The sequence below is a fragment of the Triticum aestivum genome, chromosome 1B (genome assembly GCF_018294505.1).
Source record: "Triticum aestivum cultivar Chinese Spring chromosome 1B, IWGSC CS RefSeq v2.1, whole genome shotgun sequence".
Classification (NCBI taxonomy): Eukaryota; Viridiplantae; Streptophyta; class Magnoliopsida; order Poales; family Poaceae; genus Triticum; species Triticum aestivum.
The window spans coordinates 668,538,410-668,560,147 of NC_057795.1; positions in this window are offsets into that span (position 1 = coordinate 668,538,410).

Consider the following 21,738-nt stretch of genomic DNA (forward strand, 5'->3'; position numbering starts at 1 on the left):
ATACCCCTCCACCACCACCTACTCTCGAAGATTTGTACTAGACACTATTACTGGAGGGAATTTCTTGAGTAGCCACCCAATGGATGCTTTCAATGCTATGGGAAATTTAGCGGGATCACCACCTACACTATTAATGAACATCATTGACTTTGGAGCACGTTATGCAAAGGTTAGAAGTTCTTGAAAATAAAATGCCTACCGTAAAGCATGTTGAAAATTTGGATAAAATATTCATAATCATATTACTCAATTTGGATCAAAGGTACGCACCACCTTAAAATTGCTAAAGGAAAAAGAACCAATGATTAATGAGAGGATGGAGCAAAGTCCCGCTAGGATTGATAAGTTTGAAGAAACTATTAATAATTTGGATTCCGCGTTTTCTTCCGCTAAAACTATTGAAAGGACTCCTCCTAGCAAGAATTGCAAGTTTATGTATGTTCCTAAAAACAAGGGTGCTACATCTAGTAATGGAAATGAAGATCTTAAAATGATTAATGTTCACCCTGATTTTGTTAACTTGATAAAGGAACCAATCCGTGAGAATAAATTCCTCAACTTTGTACCTAGGAGTGTTATTAGAAATAAGAATGCTAGAATTCCTAGGAAGTATGAATGTGTGATTGAGGAGTTGGAAACTAAAGATGACAACACTTGAAACTATACATTAGCCTAGCTAGGGGCGTAAAATAATAGCACTTGTTGGGAGACAACCCAATGGTTATCTTATTTTTCTTGTTTCTTTTCCTGTTTTTTTGTGTGCACACAATTATGCTAATGTTATGGTTGTGTTTTAGTGTTTTAATTAGTGTCTGTGACAAGTAAAGCCATTGGGATGATTTGGATGATGGCTGCTTGATTCTGTGAAAAAATAGAAACTATTTCGCCCAATAAAAGAATTATTTACATGCACTCGAACGTGATAAAATTCTGAATTGTTTACACGTGATTGATATACAAATTTCCCATGTTGTCCTAATTTTTCAGAATTTTTGGAGTTACAGAAGTATAGTCATTCTTCGGATTGGTACATACTGTTCTGTTTTGACAGATTCTATTTTCGTTACATTGTTTGCTTGTTTTAATGAATCTATGGATTGTATCAAGGGATATAATCCATGGTGAAGTTAGAATACAGTAGGTATTATGCAATAATAAAATATTAATGGGTTTACAATAGTACTTAAATTTTGTGATTTGGTTGTTATACTAATGGATCTCAAGAAGGTTTTTGTTGAGTTTTTTGTGTTGAAATTTTGAAGTTTTGAGTGAGATCATGATGGATGAAGGAATAAGGAGTGGGAAGATCCTAAGCTTGGGGATGCCCACAGCACCCCAAGATAATATCTAAGGACACCCAAGCATCTAAGCTTGGGGATGCCCTGGATGGCATCCCCTCTTTCGTCTACCAACCATCGGTAATTACTTGGAGCTATATCTTTATTCATCACATGATATGATTTTTGCTTGGAGCGTCGTGTATTATATGAGTCTTTGCTTTCTTTTCTTCTTAGTTTGCCACAATCATCTTTGCTGGTCACACTTTTTTGAGAGGGACACACATTATTCGTGATTTTTAGAATACTCTATGTGCTTCACTTATATCTTTTGAGCTAGGCAGTTGCTCTAGTACTTCACTTATACCTTTTAGAGCACGATGGTTTTTATATTTTAAAGAAATAGTTGCACTATGATGCTTCACTTATATTATTTTGAGAGTTTGATAAATAGTAATGACAATAAGCACAAGTTATGAATTTGGACCTAATATGATAGGCATTCAAGAGGGATATAATGAAAACTTCCATGTAGATCACTGAATATGATAAGTTTGATTCCTTGCAATAGTTTTGCGATATAAAGGTGGTAATATGTGGGTTGTGCTAGTGAGTAATTGTGGTTTAGTAAGAATATTGATGTGTTAAGGTTTGTGACTCCTGAAGCATGCATGTATAGTCTCCTATTATGCTTAGAAGTTGGAGCATGATTTACTATTGATTGTCTTCCTTTTGTGTGGTGGTCGGGGACGAGCGATGGTCTTTTCCTACCAATCTATCCCACTAGGGGCATGTGTAGTAGTACTTTGCTTCGAGGGCTAACATACTTTCGGAATAAGTATGTGAGTTCTTTATGACTAATGTGAGTCCATGGATTATACGCACTCTCACCTTTCCGCAATTTGCTAGCCTCTTTGGTACCGTGCATTACCCTTTCTCACCTCGAGGTGTTGTGCAAACTTTGCCGGCACATCCAACCCCATGATATGATACACTCGATCACACATAAGCCTCCTTATATCTTCCTCAAAACAGCAACCATACCGACCTATTATGTCATTTCCATAGCCATTCCAAGATATATTGCCATGCAACTTCCACCGTTCCATTTTTATGACACACATTATCATTGTCATATAGCTTTGCATGATCATATAGCTGACATAGTATTTGTGGATCAACCACCGTTCATCAATTTTTATAGATGTTACGCTAGATCATTGGACATCCTGGTACACTACCAGAGGCATTCATATAGAGTCATATTTTGTTCCAGTATCGAGGTGTAATTTTGAGTTGTAAGTAAATAGAAGTGTGATGATCATCATATTCATTATTAGAGCATTGCCCCAAGTGAGGAAATAAAAAAATAGGCCAAAAAGAGCCCAAAAAATGAGAGAAAAAGAGAGAAGAGTCAATGTTTGAAGGAAATATGCCCTAGAGGCAATAATAAAGTTGTTATTTTATATTTCCTTATATCATGATAAATGTTTATTATTCATGCTAGAATTGTATTAACCGGAAACTTGATACATGTGTGGATACATAGACAAAACACCGTGTCCCTAGTAAGCCTCTACTAGACTAGCTCGTTAATCAAAGAGGGTTAAGTTTCCTAATCATAGACATGTGTTGTCATTTGATGAACGGGATCACATCATTCTCACATCATTAGGAGAATGATGTGATGGAAAAGACCCATCCGTTAGCTTAGCATATTGATCATTCAGTTTTATTGCTATTGCTTTCTTCATGTCATATACATATTCCTTTGACTATGAGATTATGCAACTCCCGAATATCGGAGGAATACCTCGTGTGCTATCAAATGTCACAACGTAATTGGGGGATTATAAATGTGCTCTACAAGTATCTCTGAAGGTGTTTGTTGGGTTGGCATAGATCGAGATTAGGATTTGTCACTCCAAGTATCGGAGAGGTATCTCTGGGCCCTCTTGGTAATGCACATCATAATAAGCCTTGCAAGCAATGTGACTACTGAGTTAGTTGCGGGATGATGTATTATGGAACGAGTAAAGAGACTTGCCGGTAACGAGATTGAACTAGGTATGACACTACAAGAAATATGTCAACTTATGACCTTCTGTCAGTGACCCTGGAAGAATTGGTCATAGATTTATGACCATTTGAGACCAATTGGTCAAAAGCTGTTCGAGGGGCTCCAAACCCTAAACCATTGCGACCATTTTGGTCAGAAAGGTCATAATTTCCTTACATGAAATGGTCATAAAGCTAACAGCGCTAGTCCGCTGCCTTATTTCTAGTTGTTAACGACCAATATAGATGGTCATAGCCTTGTAAATTGTGGTGGGTTGCTATGACTAGGCGCCACCTCATCAGTTTTGCCTATGTGTCATGTCCATGTGGTAGTTTTTGCCCTAGGTTGCTTCAAAATTCCCAAAAAATCTCATAAATTCTTTGGGTCATATCTTCGTCAAATATGTAAAAACCTTCCTTGCCTAGTTCAAAAATAATTAAAAAATATTCATTTTCCTATTCTGTTCAGAGTAACAGTTTGTGAAGGAAGTACCACTTTGGCATGTCCAAATAGTATCCATTTTCTACAGTGCTTTCCTATGCCCAAATAACCATCCTCCACCAAATGCCAGCTCAATCCATTCATTATTTTGAGCCGAGCTTCAACATTCGTATTTATGTCCAGTGTGGTGGTTTGCAAAGCAAGTACCACCTAGGCTCCTCCTTTTGAGCTGAAAATTTGTGAAAACGGTCTCCTTAGTAACTGATCATCCTCAGCCAAAACTCACGCCCATTAGCCATGTACATTTCCCGTACCGCTAATCAAACACTTGGCTACTAATTCATGTTTGAGCATCGATTGGTCTCCTCGTGAGAATCTTATGTTGTAATTTTCTTCCTAGCACCAATCTGGGGAGTGCCCAACCCACTAGACATGCCTAGGCCGCCCAGAACACATGGGAACGCCACGGTCACGCGGTGACCACGCGGCGGGCATGCGGGTTTACGCGCTCTAGAGTTGGGGCCCTCGCCCACCGCCCAAACCTCGACGTATCGCCACCAAACCATGTATTTATGATTAAATAGGTCCTTATGTAACTAGAAATGATTTTTGGAAAAAATAAATAGCAAACTATGAGGCAGCTGCAGTTCAAATTTGACCCGCTTCCAGCTGAATCGGCAGAAATTTGTCTTTTTCACGAGAGGTGGATCAAAAAAATTTACACCAGACCATTTTGTCAATTGTGCATTAAATATGGCATAGTATTTTATAAAAATGATTTGATCCAATTTTGCAACAATTATTTGGTAGTTCCTTCACAAAAAAACCTCCTTTCGGGCACTCGAAAAATGGAAAATGGTTTTTTCGTCCAACGAAAATGAAAACTTCCTTAGGCAACATTGTTTGCTATTCCAATATGCACCCTTGTGCACAATATGAGATCATTTGAACAAACTATGCCATGAATGTGGCCATAAGATTGATCATTTGGCTTGAAAGCCATGAATCTTCACACTTGATAGCTCATTTCTGAGAACACTTTTTTTAAAATAATTACCGTATTACAAGTTTATTATTTTTTCTGGAAACTTAGTCACATATAATGACACAATGCGAAGGTTTTCCAATTTTTTGATTTTTTTGAATTTTTTATGCCCGTTTCAAAATGCGGTCAAAACGGCGGGCTTGACCGTTCCTAGCTAGTGGTTGAATCTTGGAAAACTTTTGGTGTTTCTCTGATTAAATAGATACTTATGTACCTATAAATGATTTTAAAAAAAAATAAATAGCAAACTATGAGGCAGCTGCAGTTCAAATTTGACCCGCTTCCAACTGAATCGGCGGAAATTTGTCTTTTTCACGAGAGGTGGATCAAATTTTTTTACACCAGACCATTTTGTCAATTGTGCATTAAATATGGCCTAGTATTTTATAAAAATGATTTGGTCCAATTTTGCAACAATTATTTGGTAGTTCCTTCACAAAAAAACCTCCTTTCGGGCACTCGAAAAATGGAAAATGGTTTTTTCGTCCAACGAAAATGAAAACTTCCTTAGGAAACATTGTTTGCTATTCCAATATGCACCCTTGTGCACAATATGAGATCATTTGAACAAACTATGCCATGAATGTGGCCATAAGATTGATCATTTTGGCTTGAAAGCCATTGATCTCCACACGTGATAGCTCGTTTCTGAGAACACTTTTTTAAAATAATTGCCGTATTACAAGTTTGTTATTTTTCCTAGGAACTTGGCCGCATATGATGACACAATGCGAAGGTTTTCCAATTTTTTTTATTTTTTTTGAATTTTTTATGCCCGTTTCAAAATGCGGTCAAAACGGCGGGCTTGACCGTTCCTAGCTAGTGGTTGAATCTTGGAAAACTTTTGGTGTTTCTCTGATTAAATAGATACTTATGTACCTAGAAATGATTTAAAAAAAAAAATAAATAGCAAACTATGAGGCAGCTGCAGTTCAAATTTGACCCGCTTCCAACTGAATCAGCAGAAATTTGTCTTTTTCATGAGAGGTGGATCAAAATTTTTTACACCAGACAATTTTGTCAATTGTGCATTAAATATGGCCTAGTATTTTATAAAAATGATTCGGTCCAATTTTGCAACAATTATTTGGTAGTTCCTTCACAAAAAACCTCCTTTCGGGCACTCGAAAAATGGAAAATGGTTTTTTCGTCCAACGAAAATGAAAACTTCCTTAGGCAACATTGTTTGCCATTCCAATATGCACCCTTGTGCACAATATGAGATCATTTGAACAAACTATGCCATGAATGTGGCCATAAGATTGATCATTTTGGCTTGAAAGCCATTGATCTCCACACGTGATAGCTCGTTTCTAAGAACACTTTTTTAAAATAATTGCCGTATTACAAGTTTGTTATTTTTCCTACGAACTTGGCCACATATGATGACACAATGCGAAGGTTTCCCAATTTTTTGATTTTTTTTGAATTTTTTATGCCCGTTCCAAAATGCGGTCAAAACGGAGGGCTTGACCGTTCCTTGCTAGTGGTTGAATCTTGGAAAACTTTTGGTGTTTTTCTGATTAAATAGATACTTATGTACCTAGAAATGATTTTTTGTAAAAAATAAATAGCAAACTATGAGGCAGCTGCAGTTCAAATTTGACCCGCTTCCAACTGAATCGGCAGAAATTTGTCTTTTTCACGAGAGGTGGATCAAAACTTTTTACACCCAACCATTTTGTCAATTGTGCATTAAATATGGCCTAGTATTTTATAAAAATGATTCGGTCCAATTTTGCAACAAATATATGGTAGGTCCTTCACAAAAAAACTCATTTCGGGCACTCGGAAAATGGAAATGGAATTTTCTGTGCATAGAAAATGAAAACTCCCTTTGTCAATGTTGTTGGCCAATCTAAGATGTAAACTTGTGCAAAATATGACATCATTTAAACAACTATCTTATATGTCTTTCACCAAAAAACTCATTTTGAGCATTGAAAAATGGAATGAAAAATTTGTATGTAATCAATCATGACCAATTTATATGGTCAAAAGATCTTCAAATTATTTGGTGCGCTCTGATTGGTCCATAGGTATATCACGCGGATCATGCGTCAACCACAGTTGGATGCTTCTGGATCCAACGACAGCCCTCGCCCCCTTACCCTCTCACCCAAACCCTAACTTCTGGATCCCCACCTCTCCCCCGATCCACTCTCCCCTCTCGTCCCACAGCCGCCACCCCCCAACCCTCTCACTCCTTCTCAATCTCTCGATCCCCAACCACCCAGCCGCCGCCGCCACCATCCTCCTTCCTTTCCCCCAACCCCGGCCGCCATCAACCCCTCACCTTCCCTTCTCTCCCACGGCTGCGGTCGGATCCGTGCTCCCCCCTCGCTCATGACCTAGACCTAGCCGCATGGCACGGCCATGGCCATGGCGGCGGCCAGATCCACCCCCTCCCCTGCTCTGTTCCCTCGACGGCCGGTGGTCATCCCCCATTAGGCCACCCGCAGCAGCTCACCCGCCCCTCCTCCTCCTCCCCGACGCCGATGCGCTCGTTCCCCGCCTTCCCCCGCCTGAACCGCCTCGTCGATCCTCCCCGCCGATCCTTCGCTTCCCCGTGGCCCTAGGCCAGCATCGACAATGCTCCCTCCCAGATCCAGCAGCGCCGTCGTCGAGGTCAAGGGCTTCTTTGACTCGGTCCTTGACGGAGGGCAGGCTCGAGCATCGGGAGATGACCTACGCGTGCTTCTACGCGGCCCAGATCGAGCAAGGCAGTGGTATGCATCCCTGCTCCTCTCCTTCTCTTCTCCTGCATCTCGCCCCCTCCCCCCTCCCTAAATCTGATGCATGCGCCCATTTTCTTGCATGTTCGTGAAGAGACCCGATCTGGTTTTGTGAAGGAAGGGGCCGGCCATGGAGAAGATCCCGCGGGCATCAGATCATCCATGGCGGCCTAGGAGGAGCACCACCGGTTCAGTTTCGTCACTTGCTCCACCGGTTCAGGTGAGTCCCTCCACTTCTCCTCATTTGGATAATCCCAAATCTCCGCTCTCTTACTCACCTCGTCCGTTCTCCCTCCCAGATCCGTCGTCACTCGAGCACCAGGATGTCGGGTTGACTACTATCGACGCCAACGGCCGCCGCCGGCCTCGTCATCGACGACCACACCAACTGGCGTTGCCTCTCCCATTCCATGCCTGTTTAGTAGCTCTGCGTGGTCATGTTTACAGTTGCATGCATATGTTAACTGGTATTAGATAAATTTTAAGAGACAATGTCATTTGGTACTCAAGGTTGCCTAAAATTACTCTGCCATTGTTAACTGAATGAACAGAAACAATACTACATGAGTTCCACTAGTTACTTTATATGAAGCAACAGTTATCTTGCAACCATCTAATATGCAATTCTAATAATATTTCGTATCCTGATTTTTAAGTTGTATATGTCATTCATGCATGAATTCCTTTCTTATGTACCAGCTCCCTAATCATGTTTTTTGTTTTTCGGGTTGCTATCTTGGGATAGAATCCCTTCTCCTGTCTCATTGTGATTCCTGCCTTTGGTTTGATTTGTTTTGTTTTTTGTGCAGGTTGCTTAGATCTGATTTGGACGAGTTGTTGCTGCTCCAGCAGGTGGATGACGAGGCCTCATGGCTGCTCCCTACTCCTCCAACCACATGACTTGGTGTGGTGAGCTCATGTCATGTCATCTCATCTCATCTCACGTGCACAACAAACTTTGGATTGTTCTGGACATGTCTTGGTTCATTATTTGAAAATTTGATTGCTATGGTGTTGTTTGAGGCTGGCTTGAGCAGAAGAAAAGCTGTTCCTTTTTGATGATCATGGTGATACTGCTGTCATGTTGCTTCTTGTAGTGAGTAGTATACACATGGACCTGATAAAATGGTCCTTGATATGATGGAATTAGTAGCATTTGTGTGGGTTTACACTGTTGTGCCTAAACTACTATGGTTGCCAAGCCAGCATCCATTGCATCAATCCTCATGAATTAGTGGACAATGTACAGATAAACTCTATGGAACAATAATGATAGTGATCCAGCACAATAGTTTACTTAATTCCTTTGCTGATGTTTAAACTAATAATTATGATGCATTGGTCCATATGGCCTTGTTTTTTAATGCATATATATGATTTAGTTGACAGGCCTTGATCTCAACCTCTGAAGTTTAACAAACTGGTCTATATTACTGAGGATGTATAATGTAGAAGTATAGAAACCATAAATTCAAGCTTCTGCTGTAGCATGCTCAATATATACTGTTAGAGAACAGTGTGTTCTACAAAAGTAGAAACACTAAGGCTGACATCTTTTGCACCTCACTCTTTTATTTGTTTTTTCTAATTTAATTTTGTGGATAGTAAATTTGCAATTGTAAGCCCTTTGTAAAAAAATGCATTTTACGTTTCCATGCCCTGTAGTGATGAAGCATGTGTCTCTGATATTCTGCATGACTGAAAGGCTGATATCTTGTATAAATTTGGCTTTTGCAGGTAATCCTTTTCCCTGCCACGTTCAGCTGCATCACTCTGATGCCCATGAAGGGTGATAGGAACCATCTTCCTGCCGCCATGAAGGGCCACTTGAAGCTGTCAAAAGACACCTGTAGAGTGATGGCATTTGTATGTGTTGATGTAACAGATTGTTGATGTAATAGATTGTATTTGTATGTGTGATCGCATTTGTATGTGTTGATGTAACAGATTGTTGCTTCTTGTTGATGTAACAGATTGTTGCTTCTTGTTGATGTAACAGATTGATCGCATTTGTATATTAGAATCGGCTTGTTACACCTGTTTTCTGTCTATTTTGATTTAAATACTGGTTGTTTAATTATTGGCATATTGAAATATGAGGAACATGGGCATGACAACAAAGTTCCACAAATTGGGACCTGCTTATCAGAACCTGACAATTGGGACCCATTTGAAAAAGGAAAAAAAGGGCCACAACCCAGAAATAAAAAGGCCGAATTATAGGGCCTGGCCCGTGTAGCTTACTCAAATTGCAAGAAAAAAAATAAATGGGCTGAATTAATGGGCTCGACCCATGTAGAAAATCGAATTGGACCGGGATGAATCTTGTGCCACGTCAGATTGCCACGCTGGATGCCTACGTGGCCTGGGGAGGTTGCTAGTGACCAAAACGCCACAGTAGACGTATTTTGGTCATAAACGTTTGCGACCATTCCAGAAGAAAGGTCGCTATAGTCAGTTTACGACGCCCAGCTTTTGACCTTATGTTTTTGGTCACAAAAAGGTCATAAATGGAAATTTGTGACCTTTTAGTGACCAATAGTGGTGGTCATAAGTTGACATATTTCTTGTAGTGTGAAGATACCGTCGATCGAATCTCGGGCAAGTAACATACCAATGACAAAGGGAATAACATATCTTGTCATTATGGTACGACCGATAAAGGTCTTTGTAGAATATGTAGGAACCAATATGAGCATCTAGGTTCTGCTATTGGTTACTGACCGGAGAGGTGTCTCGGTCATTTCTACATAGTTCTCGAACCCATAGGGTCCGCACGCTTAATGCTCAATGACGATTTTGTATTATATGAGTTATGTGATTTGCTGACCGAATATTATTCGGAGTCCCGGATAAGATCATGGACATGACGAGGAGTCTCGAAATGGTCGAGAGGTAAATATTGATATATAGGACGATAGTATTCGGACACCGGAAGTGTTCCGGGGGTACCGGGTACGTATTGGGTCACCAGAAAGGGGTTCCGGGCACCCTCGACAGAGATATGGGCCTAATGGGCCAAGAGGGGAAACGCAGCAGCTGATACGTCTCCAACGTATCTACTTTTCCAAACACTTTTGCCCTTGTTTTGTACTCTAACTTGCATGATTTGAATGAAACTAACCCGGACTGACGCTGTTTTCAGCAGAACTGCCATGATGTTGTTTTATGTGTAGAAAAGAAAAGTTCTCGGAATGTCCTGGAAATCCACGGAGGCACTTTTTGGAATTAATAAGAATTTCTGGGCGAAAGAAATACACCAGGGGGCCCACGACCTGTCCACAAGACAGGGGGGCACACCCCCTATAGGGTGCGCCCCCTATCTCGTGGGCCCCCTGGACCTCCACCGACCTCAACTCCAACTCCATGTATTCCGTCTCAAGGAGAAAAAAATCAGAGAGAAAGTTTCATCGCGTTTTACGACACGGAGCCACTGCCAAGCCCTAATCTCTCTCGGGAGGGCTGATCTGGAGTCCGTTCGGGGCTCCGGAGAGGGGGATTCGTCGCCGTCGTCATCATCAACCATCCTCCATCACCAATTTCATGATGCTCACCGCCGTGCGTGAGTAATTCCATCATAGGCTTGCTGGACGATGATGGGTTGGATGAGATTTACCATGTAATCAAGTTAGTTTTGTTAGGGTTTGATCCCTAGTATCCACTATGTTCTGAGATTGATGTTGCTATGACTTTGCTATGCTTAGTGCTTGTCACTAGGGCCCGAGTGCCATGATTTCATATCTGAACCTATTATGTTTTCATGAATATATGTGTGTTCTTGATCCTATCTTGCAAGTCTATAGTCACCTATTATGTGTTATGATCCGACAACCCCGAAGTGACAATAATCGGGATACTTCTCGGTGATGACCGTAGTTTGAGGAGTTCATGCATTCCCTATGTGCTAATGCTTTGTTCCAGTTCTCTATTAAAAGGAGGCCTTAATATCCCTTAGTTTCCACTAGGACCCCGCTGCCACGGGAGGGTAGGACAAAAGATGTCATGTAAGTTCTTTTCCATAAGCACGTATGAGTATTTACGGAATACATGCCTACATTACATTGATGAACTAGAGCTAGTTCTGTGTCACCCTATGTTATAGCTATTACATGAGGAATCACATCCGGCATAATTATCCATCACTGATCCATTGCCTACGAGCTTTTCATATATTGTTCTTCGCTTATTTACTTTTCCGTTGCTACTGTTACAACTACTACAAAAACCCAAAAACTATTATCTTTACTTTTGCCACCGTTACCTTTATTATCATACTACTTTTCTACTAAATACTTTGCTGCAGATACTAAGTTATCCAGGTGTGGTTGAATTGACAACTCAACTACTAATACTCAAGAATATTCTTTGGCCCCCCTTGTGTCGAATCAATAAATTTGGGTTGAATACTTTACCCTCGAAAGCTGTTGCGATCCCCTACACTTGTGGGTTATCAAGACTAATTTCTGGCGCCGTTGCCGGGGAGCATAGCTCTATTCTCTGAGTCACTTGGGATTTATATCTGTTGATCACTATGAAGAACTTGAAAGACGCTAAAACCAAGATCTATCCCTCAACTACGAGGGGAGGTAAGGAACTGTCATCTAGCTCTGCACTAGATTCTCCTTCTGTTGTGAGTAAGCTTGCGACACCTAAAGCTGCTACTGCTATGAATTCTGATATGTTGCATGTTATTGATGATGCCACTTCTGCTATGCATGATGAAACTACTTCTGTGCGTGATACTACTTTGCCAATAGGTGAATTTCTTGATGAACAACTTTCTAGAGTTAGGGGGAATGAAAATATTGAAGATGCTATTATTGATGATAGTGATGATGAAGGTTCTCCCAATGATTATGTATTGCATGTTGTTCTTGAGGGTTATGTTATGAATGAAGAAGCTGCTAGGGAAATTTTTGCTTGCAATGATAGATATGATCTTAAGAAATTATTAGCTAAATGGAAGCAGCGGTCTCTTAATGCTAAAATGAAACCTGACCCTACTTTTGCTACTTCACGTATCTGTGTTACTGATAAGGATTATGAATTCTCTGTTGATCCTTAGATTATTACTTTAGTTGAATCTGATCCTTTTTATGGCCTTGAATCTGAAACTGTTGTGGCACATCTTACCAAGTTGAATGATATAGCTACCCTGTTTACTCATGATGAAATATCTCACTATTTTTATATCCTAAAGATATTTCCGTTCTCGTTAAAGGGTGATGCTAAGACTTGGTATAATTCTCTTGCTCCTGGTTGTGTGCGTAGTCCCCAGGATATGATTTATTACTTCTCTGCTAAATATTTCCCTGCTCATAAGAAACAAGATGCCTTGCGGGAAATATATAATTTTGTGCAAATCAAAGAAGAGAGTCTCCCACAAGCTTGGGGGAGGCTTCTCCGGTTACTCAATGCTTTGCCTGATCATCCTCTCAAGAAAAATGAAATACTTGATATCTTTTATAATGGACTAACCGATGCTTCCAAGGACTACTTGGATAGTTGTGCTGGTTGTGTTTTCAAGGAAAGAACAGTCGACGAAGCTGAATTACTATTGAATAATATGTTGACTAATGAAAATAGTTGGACTCTTCCTGAGCCAATTCCTGAAGCAATTCCTGAACCAATTGAGCCATCTCCTGAGCCTATTTCTAAACCCACTCCGAAGAAGAGAGGTGTTTTATTTCTCAGTCCTGAAGATATGCAAGAGGTAAAGAAATCAATGAAAGAAAAAGGTATTAAAGCTGAAGATGTTAAGAATTTACCACATATTGAAGAAATACATGGTCTTAATATACCGCCTGTTGAATAACCACATTGTCTTGATAACCTGACATAGGTAGTAAAGGTAAGTTCTCTCTATAGATATGGTAAAGTTGAAATCCCCTCTACTAAATTTCATAGCCCATGCTTAGATGTATTTGATGACTTTATGGCTAGACAAGAAAGTTTAATGCTTATGTTGGTAGAGAGTTAAAGAATAATGCTTTCGAGATAGGACGCGTGAGCGATAATATGGCTAGAGTTAAAGGTGAACTCCAACTCGTTAGCAAATATGCGTCTATGGTTGCTACTAAAGCTGAGCAAGTACTTAAAGCTCAAAATGATTTGCTTGAGGAATTAAATAATAAAAATGACTTTGCCGTTAGAGTGGCTACTAGAACTGGCAGAATGTCTCAGGAACCTTTGTATCTTGAAGGCCACCCTAAGAGAATCGAGCAAGATTCTCAGAGAAATAATTTAGAGGCACCTAGTTCTTCCAAAAAGAAGAAAAAGAAAGATGATAGAACTTTGCATGCTTCTAGTGAACCTACTGTAGACACACCTGAGAATCCCAATGATATTTCTATCTCTGATGCTGAAACACAATCAGGTGATGAACATGAACCTAGTGATAATGTTAATGATAATGTTCATGTTGATGTTCAACCTAGCAAAAACAATGAAGTAGAGGTTGAACCTGCTATTGATCTTGATAACCCACAATCAAAGAATCAACGTTATGATAAGAGAGATTTTGTTGCTAGGAAGCACAGTAGAGAAAGAGAACCATGGGTTCAGAAACCCATGCCCTTTCCTCCTAAACCATCCAAGTCAAAGGATGAGGAGGATTTTGAGCGCTTTGCTGAAATGATTAGACCTATTTTCTTATGTATGCGCTTAACTGATATGCTCAAAGTAAATACTTATGCTAAGTATATGAAAGATATCATCACAAATAAAAGAAAGATACCGGAAGCTGAAATCTCCACCATACTTGCTAATTACACTTTCAAGGGTGGAATACCAAAGAAACTTGGAGATCCGGGGGTACCAACTATACCATGCTCCATTAAAAGAAATTATGTTAGAACTGCTTTATGTGATCTTGGAGCCGGTGTTAGTGTTATGCCTCTCTCTTTATATCATAGACTTGAATTGAATAAGTTGACACCTACTGAAATATCTTTGCAAATGGCTGATAAATCAACTGCTATACCTGTCGGTATTTGTGAGGATGTGCCTGTTGTGGTTGCAAATGTCACTATCTTAACGAACTTTGTTATTCTTGATATTCCCAAGGAGGATAGTATGTCTATTATCCTTGGTAGACCTTTTTTGAACACCGCAGGGGCTGTTATTGATTGCAACAAAGGCAATGTCACTTTTCATGTTAATGGTAATGAGCATATGGTACACTTTCGAGGAAACAATCTCAAGTTCATAACATCAATTCTATTGGAAAAGTTCCAACTATTATTTTTGGAGGTTTTGAATTTCCTCTCCGTACTGTCAAGAAAAAGTATGATATTCTTATTGTTGGGGATTTTCATATCCCCGTTGAGGTAACTTAGTGTAATTCAAAATTTCTCTGGTTCCGTGTTATTCGGAATGAGTTTGTTAACAAGACTTAATCAACCTTGTTAGTGGATTCATTTTGATGATCATGAGATGGATGAAACTAGAAGGCACGGGTGCAGGTACGCAGGCGGGCGTACGTACAACGACGGGTGCAGCATACGCGGGCAGGCATACGATGTCGCGTGCGGACGTACGGCATCGGGTGGGTATTCCTATACCTAATGTGAAATGACCATACTACCTATTATATGTTTTTTTAGGGTACCCATTATAAACCTTCTGTACCCACTTTTTACTTTCTGTTTTTTTAAATAAATAAAGCAAAAATAGTATTACCCGTCTGTTTTCTGAATTATCCGTGGAATAAAAAATAGGGCCATTTGCATTTCTGCCCCTAACTCGAACCACCTACTCAGATTTGCCCCTAATTTCAAAGCATGCTCAAATTTGCCCCTCTGCCGTTAAGTCACTACTCAGAAATGCCCTTCCGTCCAGTCAAAGGCCTTTGACCGTCAAAGGCCCATGTGAAAGTGCTACAGTATTGGACGGGAAGTGCTACAGTATTGTACGGAAGGGCATTTCTGAGTAGTGACTTAACGGCGGAGGGGCAAATTTGAGCATGCTTCAAAATTAGGGGCAAATCTGAGTAGTGGGTTCGAGTTAGGGGCACAGATGTAAATGTCCCTAAAAAATATACCGAAAATAAAAGTGCTCCAAACGCCCTGCAAATTTAGTATGATTTTTTATGGAATATTTGAGGATTTTAGGAACTGAAAACACTGCATGAGGGGCAAGCACCAGGCCACGAGAGTGGAGGGCGCCCCCCTATAGGGCGCGCCCCTATCTCGTGGGCCCCTGGTGGCCCCCCTCCACTTATGCCAGCACCCACACACTTCATCTTCTACCCAAAAAAATCCCCGTCCAACTCAATCACGAGTTCTAGCTCGTTTTGCTGCAATTTTCGATCTCCTTGCTCAAAGCTCCATTCACAAAACTGCTTTGCGAGATTGTTGATTGGTATGTGACTCCTCCATTGGTCCAATTAGTTTTTGTTCTAGTGCTTTATTCATTGCAAATTTTTGCTGCATAGGTGACCATGTTCTTGAGCTTGCATGTTAAATTTATGAGGTCCCAAGAAATTCTAATGCATGATATAGGCTCTAGGTACTTGTAGGAGTAGTTGCTACCAATCTTGTTTAGTTTTATTCACTTTTATTTTGAAGTTACTAAAATTTCAGATTTATTTCAGAAAAAAGAAATATGCTTAGAAGAATGTACCAAGGTGGTTCCTCGGTAAAGAAAGGGCCCAGGATTGCTATACGTGACCAAGATGTTGAATTGCCGAGGGACGCGAATGTACGAGCTTGTGAGTGGCCATCCGATGATTTTATGGTCAGAGCAGGTTTTAAGGAGGAATTTGACACGTATGTGCGTAATGCCGAGCTGGAGGACTTCCTACAAGATAAGTGTCCGCAGTACTATCAATTGACTAATTCTTTTGTGCAGAGGTTCAAATATAACTGTACGCGTAATTCTCCTAGTGTCCTATTTGATATTTATGATACATCTTATACCATGGATTTAGAGGATTTCACAACTGCTTGCAAACTCCCGCAGTGGGGTAATATTAATGATCCTCACAAATCTGAATTTAGAGATTTTCTTGCTAGTATTACTATGTGAGAATCTAGAGACATAGCACAAGCTACCATAGGGAGCATTCATTTTCCCGCTATACATTATTTTGCTCTCTTCATTGGTAGATGTATTAACGGTAAGGATGAAGCACGCCACAAGTGTGTCCCCGATCTATGTGTCCTCAAGAGTGCTGTGTTAGGTTATAAAGGTTATAACTTGGGGGCAAGAGTTGCACGTAGGTTGCAGAATAATAGTAGAAAGGGAAATTTACTTGGAGGAATTTATGCAACCCGTGTGGCTAATTATCTTGGTATAGCCCCACGAGAGGGAGATATGATAATACCTCCTGTTTATTTGGATTATGAAGCTATGGTCAGTCATCAAGTTCTTGGGAGGAATGAACAATTCCTCCAATATCAACTAACCTATGACAGACGCAACGTCGTCCATGTTACTCTTCCTGCTCCCTACCTTTTTGATTATCAGGCAAAAGGAAGATATGTTGTCACTAGGGAGGAAGCAACTGAACACGAGAGGAGAGTGGAGGCAGCTCGTCAACACGCTGCAGCTCAGGAGGCGGTTGCCGCTGCATCTCAGTACGACCCCGGTTTCACTTATGGATATCAGCCAGGCGGTCCTTGGTACTAAACCAACTTAGGTCAAAAGCCTAAGCTTGGGGGAGTACGTATTTCTCACTGACTTTACATTCATGTTCACACAGTAGTCGTCGGTGCTCATACTCTTTCATTGTATTATCCATGCTAGTTTAAATTTCTTTTTCTAGTTTTCTTCTTGTGTGTTTGATAAACCTTAAGAAAAACCAAAAACAATTAGTTAGTTTAATTTCCATGCTTGTAGAAGAATTAAAATAAAAACCCAAAAAGATTTCTATTTCTTCTTCTTACTTGTTGGGAGCTTTCCCGTGTAATTAGTTTTCTTTTCTTTTCTTTCCTTTGGGGGTCGAGAAGACCATATTGAAAATGTTTAGTGGCTCTCATATGCATGATTGTTTATTTAACTTAGAGCCCATATTACTTGTCTTCTCTTTTGAATTGAATGCTTGCAGATTCCAGCTTAGTCCAATGCACCTGCACTCTTATTATTATACACATCGTTCGGTCATGCAAGTGAAAGGCAATAATGACGATATGTGATGGACTTATTGGGATGAGAAGAGCTGGTATGAACTCGACCTCTCTTGTTTTTGTAAATATGATGAGTTCATCGTTTCTGAGTCAGCTTACTATGAAGTAAACATATTTGCAATGACATTTAGAGATTATAGTTGCTTGTGCCATGCTTGATTAGCTATGAGTTATAATGGTTTACCGTGCGTGCCAACATGCTATTAGAATGATTATGATGTGGTATGATGGGATGGTATCCTCCTTTGAATGAATTAAGTGACTCGACTTGGCACATGTTCACGCATGTAGTTGAATCAAATCAACATAGCCTTCATGATATTTATGTTCATGGTGGATTATATCCTACTCATGCTTGTATTCGGTGTGAATTAATTTTAATGCATGTTTATGACTGTTGTCGCTCTCTCAGTTGGTCGCTTCCCAGTCTTTTGCTAGCCTTCACCTGTACTAAGCGGGAATACTGCTTGTGCATCCAAAATCCTTAAACCCCAAAGTTTTTCCATATGAGTCCACTATACCTTCCTATATGCGGTATTTACCTGCCGTTCCAACTAAATTTGTATGTGCCAAACTCCAAACCTTCAAATGAAATTCTGTTTTGTATGCTCGAGCAGCTCATGTTACAACTAGGGCTGCCTATATCTTCCATGCTAGGTGGGTTATTCTCAAGAGGAGTGGACTCCGCTCCTCATTCACGAGAAAGGGCCGGTAACCAGGATGCCCAGTCCCATGATCCAAAAATATCAAAGCAAATCAAAATAATTAAACAAAACTTCCCCAGGGCTGTTGTTAGTTGGAGGCACTCGTTGTTTCGAGCAAGCCATGGATTGATGCTTGTTGGTGGTTGGGGGAGTATAAACCTTTACTATTCTATTTGGGAACTGCCTATAATGCATGTAGTATGGAAGATACAGCCATCTCATAGTTGTTGCATTGACAGCGAAAGTATGCCGCTCAAAATGTTATTCAATCTCTGTTTTAAAATCGAGCTCCAGCACCTCTACAAATCCCTGCTTCCCTCTGTGTTGGGGATATAACTATTTGTGTAAGCCGCCCAGGAGGGGCCGGGTTACGCAAAGAAGACTCACCAGAAAGAAGCCTAAGACCAAGCATGAAGATGGCGGTTCAATAAAGGGCTTAAGCCCATAGGCGACTTAAGGCCCGTTGTAGTAACCCGCTGTAATGGTATGACTTGTATCATAAGGTAGATTTAACTAGTCACCGAGCCGGACACTGTTATAAGCCAGCCGGGACTCTGTAAGCCGCAGGGCGTCAACCCGTGTATATAAGGGGACGACCTACTGGCGGCTTAAGGCAAGAAACAACTCATCGAGAGCCAGTCATAACGTATCTCGCTCCCTGGTCATCAAAACATCAATACCAACCCAACTAGACGTAGGCCTTACCTTCACCGTAAGGGGCCGAACTAGTATAAAACCTCTCGTGTCCTTTGTCCCGATTAACCCCTTCAAGCTTCCTAGTTGCGATGGCTCCACAACTAAGTCCTTTCACGAGGACATCTGACGTGACAATTCCACGACAGTTGGCGCCCACTATGGGGCCAGCGCATGGTGGATTTGAGTTCTTGAAGGGCAACTTTGAAGGGCTCAAGGGATACGTAACGGGCCGGATGACCAAGAGTCGTCGCGGCAAGATCTACATCAACGACGAAGGCTGGGGCCCCGACGCCGGCTCAATTGAGTACGGGTACCGGGTCCCCTTCGGCGGAATCCACGTCTTCATCGGCCGGATCAGAGAGCCAGAACCTGAGCCGGACAGCAGCATCGACCTCATCGAGACGACTCAGCGTGCGAGGGAGACCAGAGCTCAACCCGTCATGAAGCGTGCTTTCGTGGGCTGCATCCACGAAGAGGAACTTTCTAAAGGATCTGAAGATGGTGGTGAGATGGCCGTCCTCTCAGACGGTGATTCGTCCGCCGGTTCAACATATTCGTTGTATCAGGTGCAAGACGGTGTGCTCAGGGGCTATTCCGATGGCATCAGTATTCCGGACCCCTATGAGCCGCCAAGATGGGCAGGAATCTTTATGGCTGGGACTCAGCCCGGCTCTAACTCTACAACTGCTACAACAGTAACATCCGGGATAGGGACAGCCGGGGCAGGTGGCCCTGTGCGCCCACCGGCTCAGGTACTGATAGACCTCATGGACAAGCTTACGGCCCTGTTAATCGCCACGGTTATCCCTGCGAACAAAGATGAGCATGACGCGGAGGTGTCACGGGTGCATGAGGAGATAGCTCAGGCCAAGGAGGCCTTGGCAGCTGAGGATACTAGACTAGCTACAGAGCGGGCGGCTCTTGACGACCGGGCACAGCGATTGCAGTCAGAAGCTTACCAGCTCACGATGAGCTTAAACGCGTCCAATGAGGTAATGAGGAGGAGACACCAGAAAACCCAATCCCGTTTACCTCCGAATTACGACCCTCGGGTTCTTTTCACTACACCCGGAGCCGGCCCAAGTAACCCGCCAGATGCCAATCAGTTTATGACAGCCGGAGCAGGAGGACCGGCTCAGCCTCGAGAGATGCCACCTCCTCATGTGAGCATGGCACCACCGCGTTATGTGCCGATACCGGAGGGTCACTTTTCCAACCCCATGGAGAACTTAATCGCGGCTTCGGTGCTCTTGGTGGCTCTGCCCATGGACGGTGATGACCCGACAGCGGTGGAGACCCGGAGGGTCAAAGAGCTTCTCCAGACGGCCCTGGCTCAGCAAGAGACCTATTCTTACAGCAGATACATGATCCATTCAACTCCTCTGCCTTGGTTAGCACCGCCTCGTCAGAACCGGAGCCCGAGTTACAGCAGGCACATGGAGTCCGAAGCTTTGTCAAGCAACGCCCAACGCCATAACCAACATGGTGGCTATAACCCGGTGCAAGACCGAATATGTCAGGAGAACGAGCGGGCGGCTCAGCTGGCGGCTCAACAGGCGGCTCATCAGGATATCCCAAAGTATCCAACGACTTCTGTTGAGGCGGGAGTAGCCACTAGAACCGGTGGTGTTCCTTGTTTAGTACCGGCTTTGTGCAACGTGTGCCTGCCCAAGGACTTCAAGGGACCTCGAAAGGTGCCGAATTACACGGCCAACTTACAGCCCGAAGCATGGATCGAGAGTTATGAGATGGCCATGGAGCTGTTGGAAGTCAATGACGCGACAATGGCTAAATATTTCACCATGATGTTAGATGGAACGGCTCGGTCTTGGTTAAAAGGTTTGCCACCCAATTCCATTGGTTCATGGGAGGAGTTAAAAGCCCGGTTCATCCAGAACTTCAAGGACACCTGTAAGCAATCTATGTCGATTGTGGACTTGACGAATTGTAAGCAGGGGGAGGGTGAATCCACCACCCATTGGGTGCGCCGGGTCAAGGAGATAATTCATTCATATGACAAGATGGATGCCGGTTCTGCAGTCCTTATGTTGGAGAAGAATTGCAGCTTTGAGCCGCTGAGGCAGAAACTGGGGCACCTTAAACGTGACTGCAAGGATATGGGTACGCTGATGGTGGCTTTAGTCAAATATGCCGATTCTGATAGTACCAAGGATCCCGCGTCTGACGATGAGAAGACAGGGAAGGGAAAAAGGAACAGCAATGGAAAGGGTCAACAACATAACCTGGGGAATCAAAGCGGCAATAAGCGTAAGGCGGACGGTAACCCGGAGTTTGTGGCCAATGCCAATGCGCAAGGTAACAATCAGAGACATAAGGGTAAGCTGCCTCGATCCGACGGGTCAGACCCATCTCTTGAGCAGCTACTCAATGAGCCCTGCCCGAGACACGACACCCGGGAGCGCCCCGCTTCACACCTATGGAAGGATTGCGCGATCATGAAGGCATTTAAAAATTCCAACACCTTTGATGGCAGTCATGGATCTGGCAGCGGCTCAGGGGCTGGCGGTTTTCATGGACCGGACGGTGGTTCAAATTCCGGCTTTCAGGGGCATCCAGGAGGTAGTAGTCAGCATCAGTCTGGTCAAGGAGGGCAACAGCAGCAACAGCCGGGTTATCAAAGCCATCTAAAACAG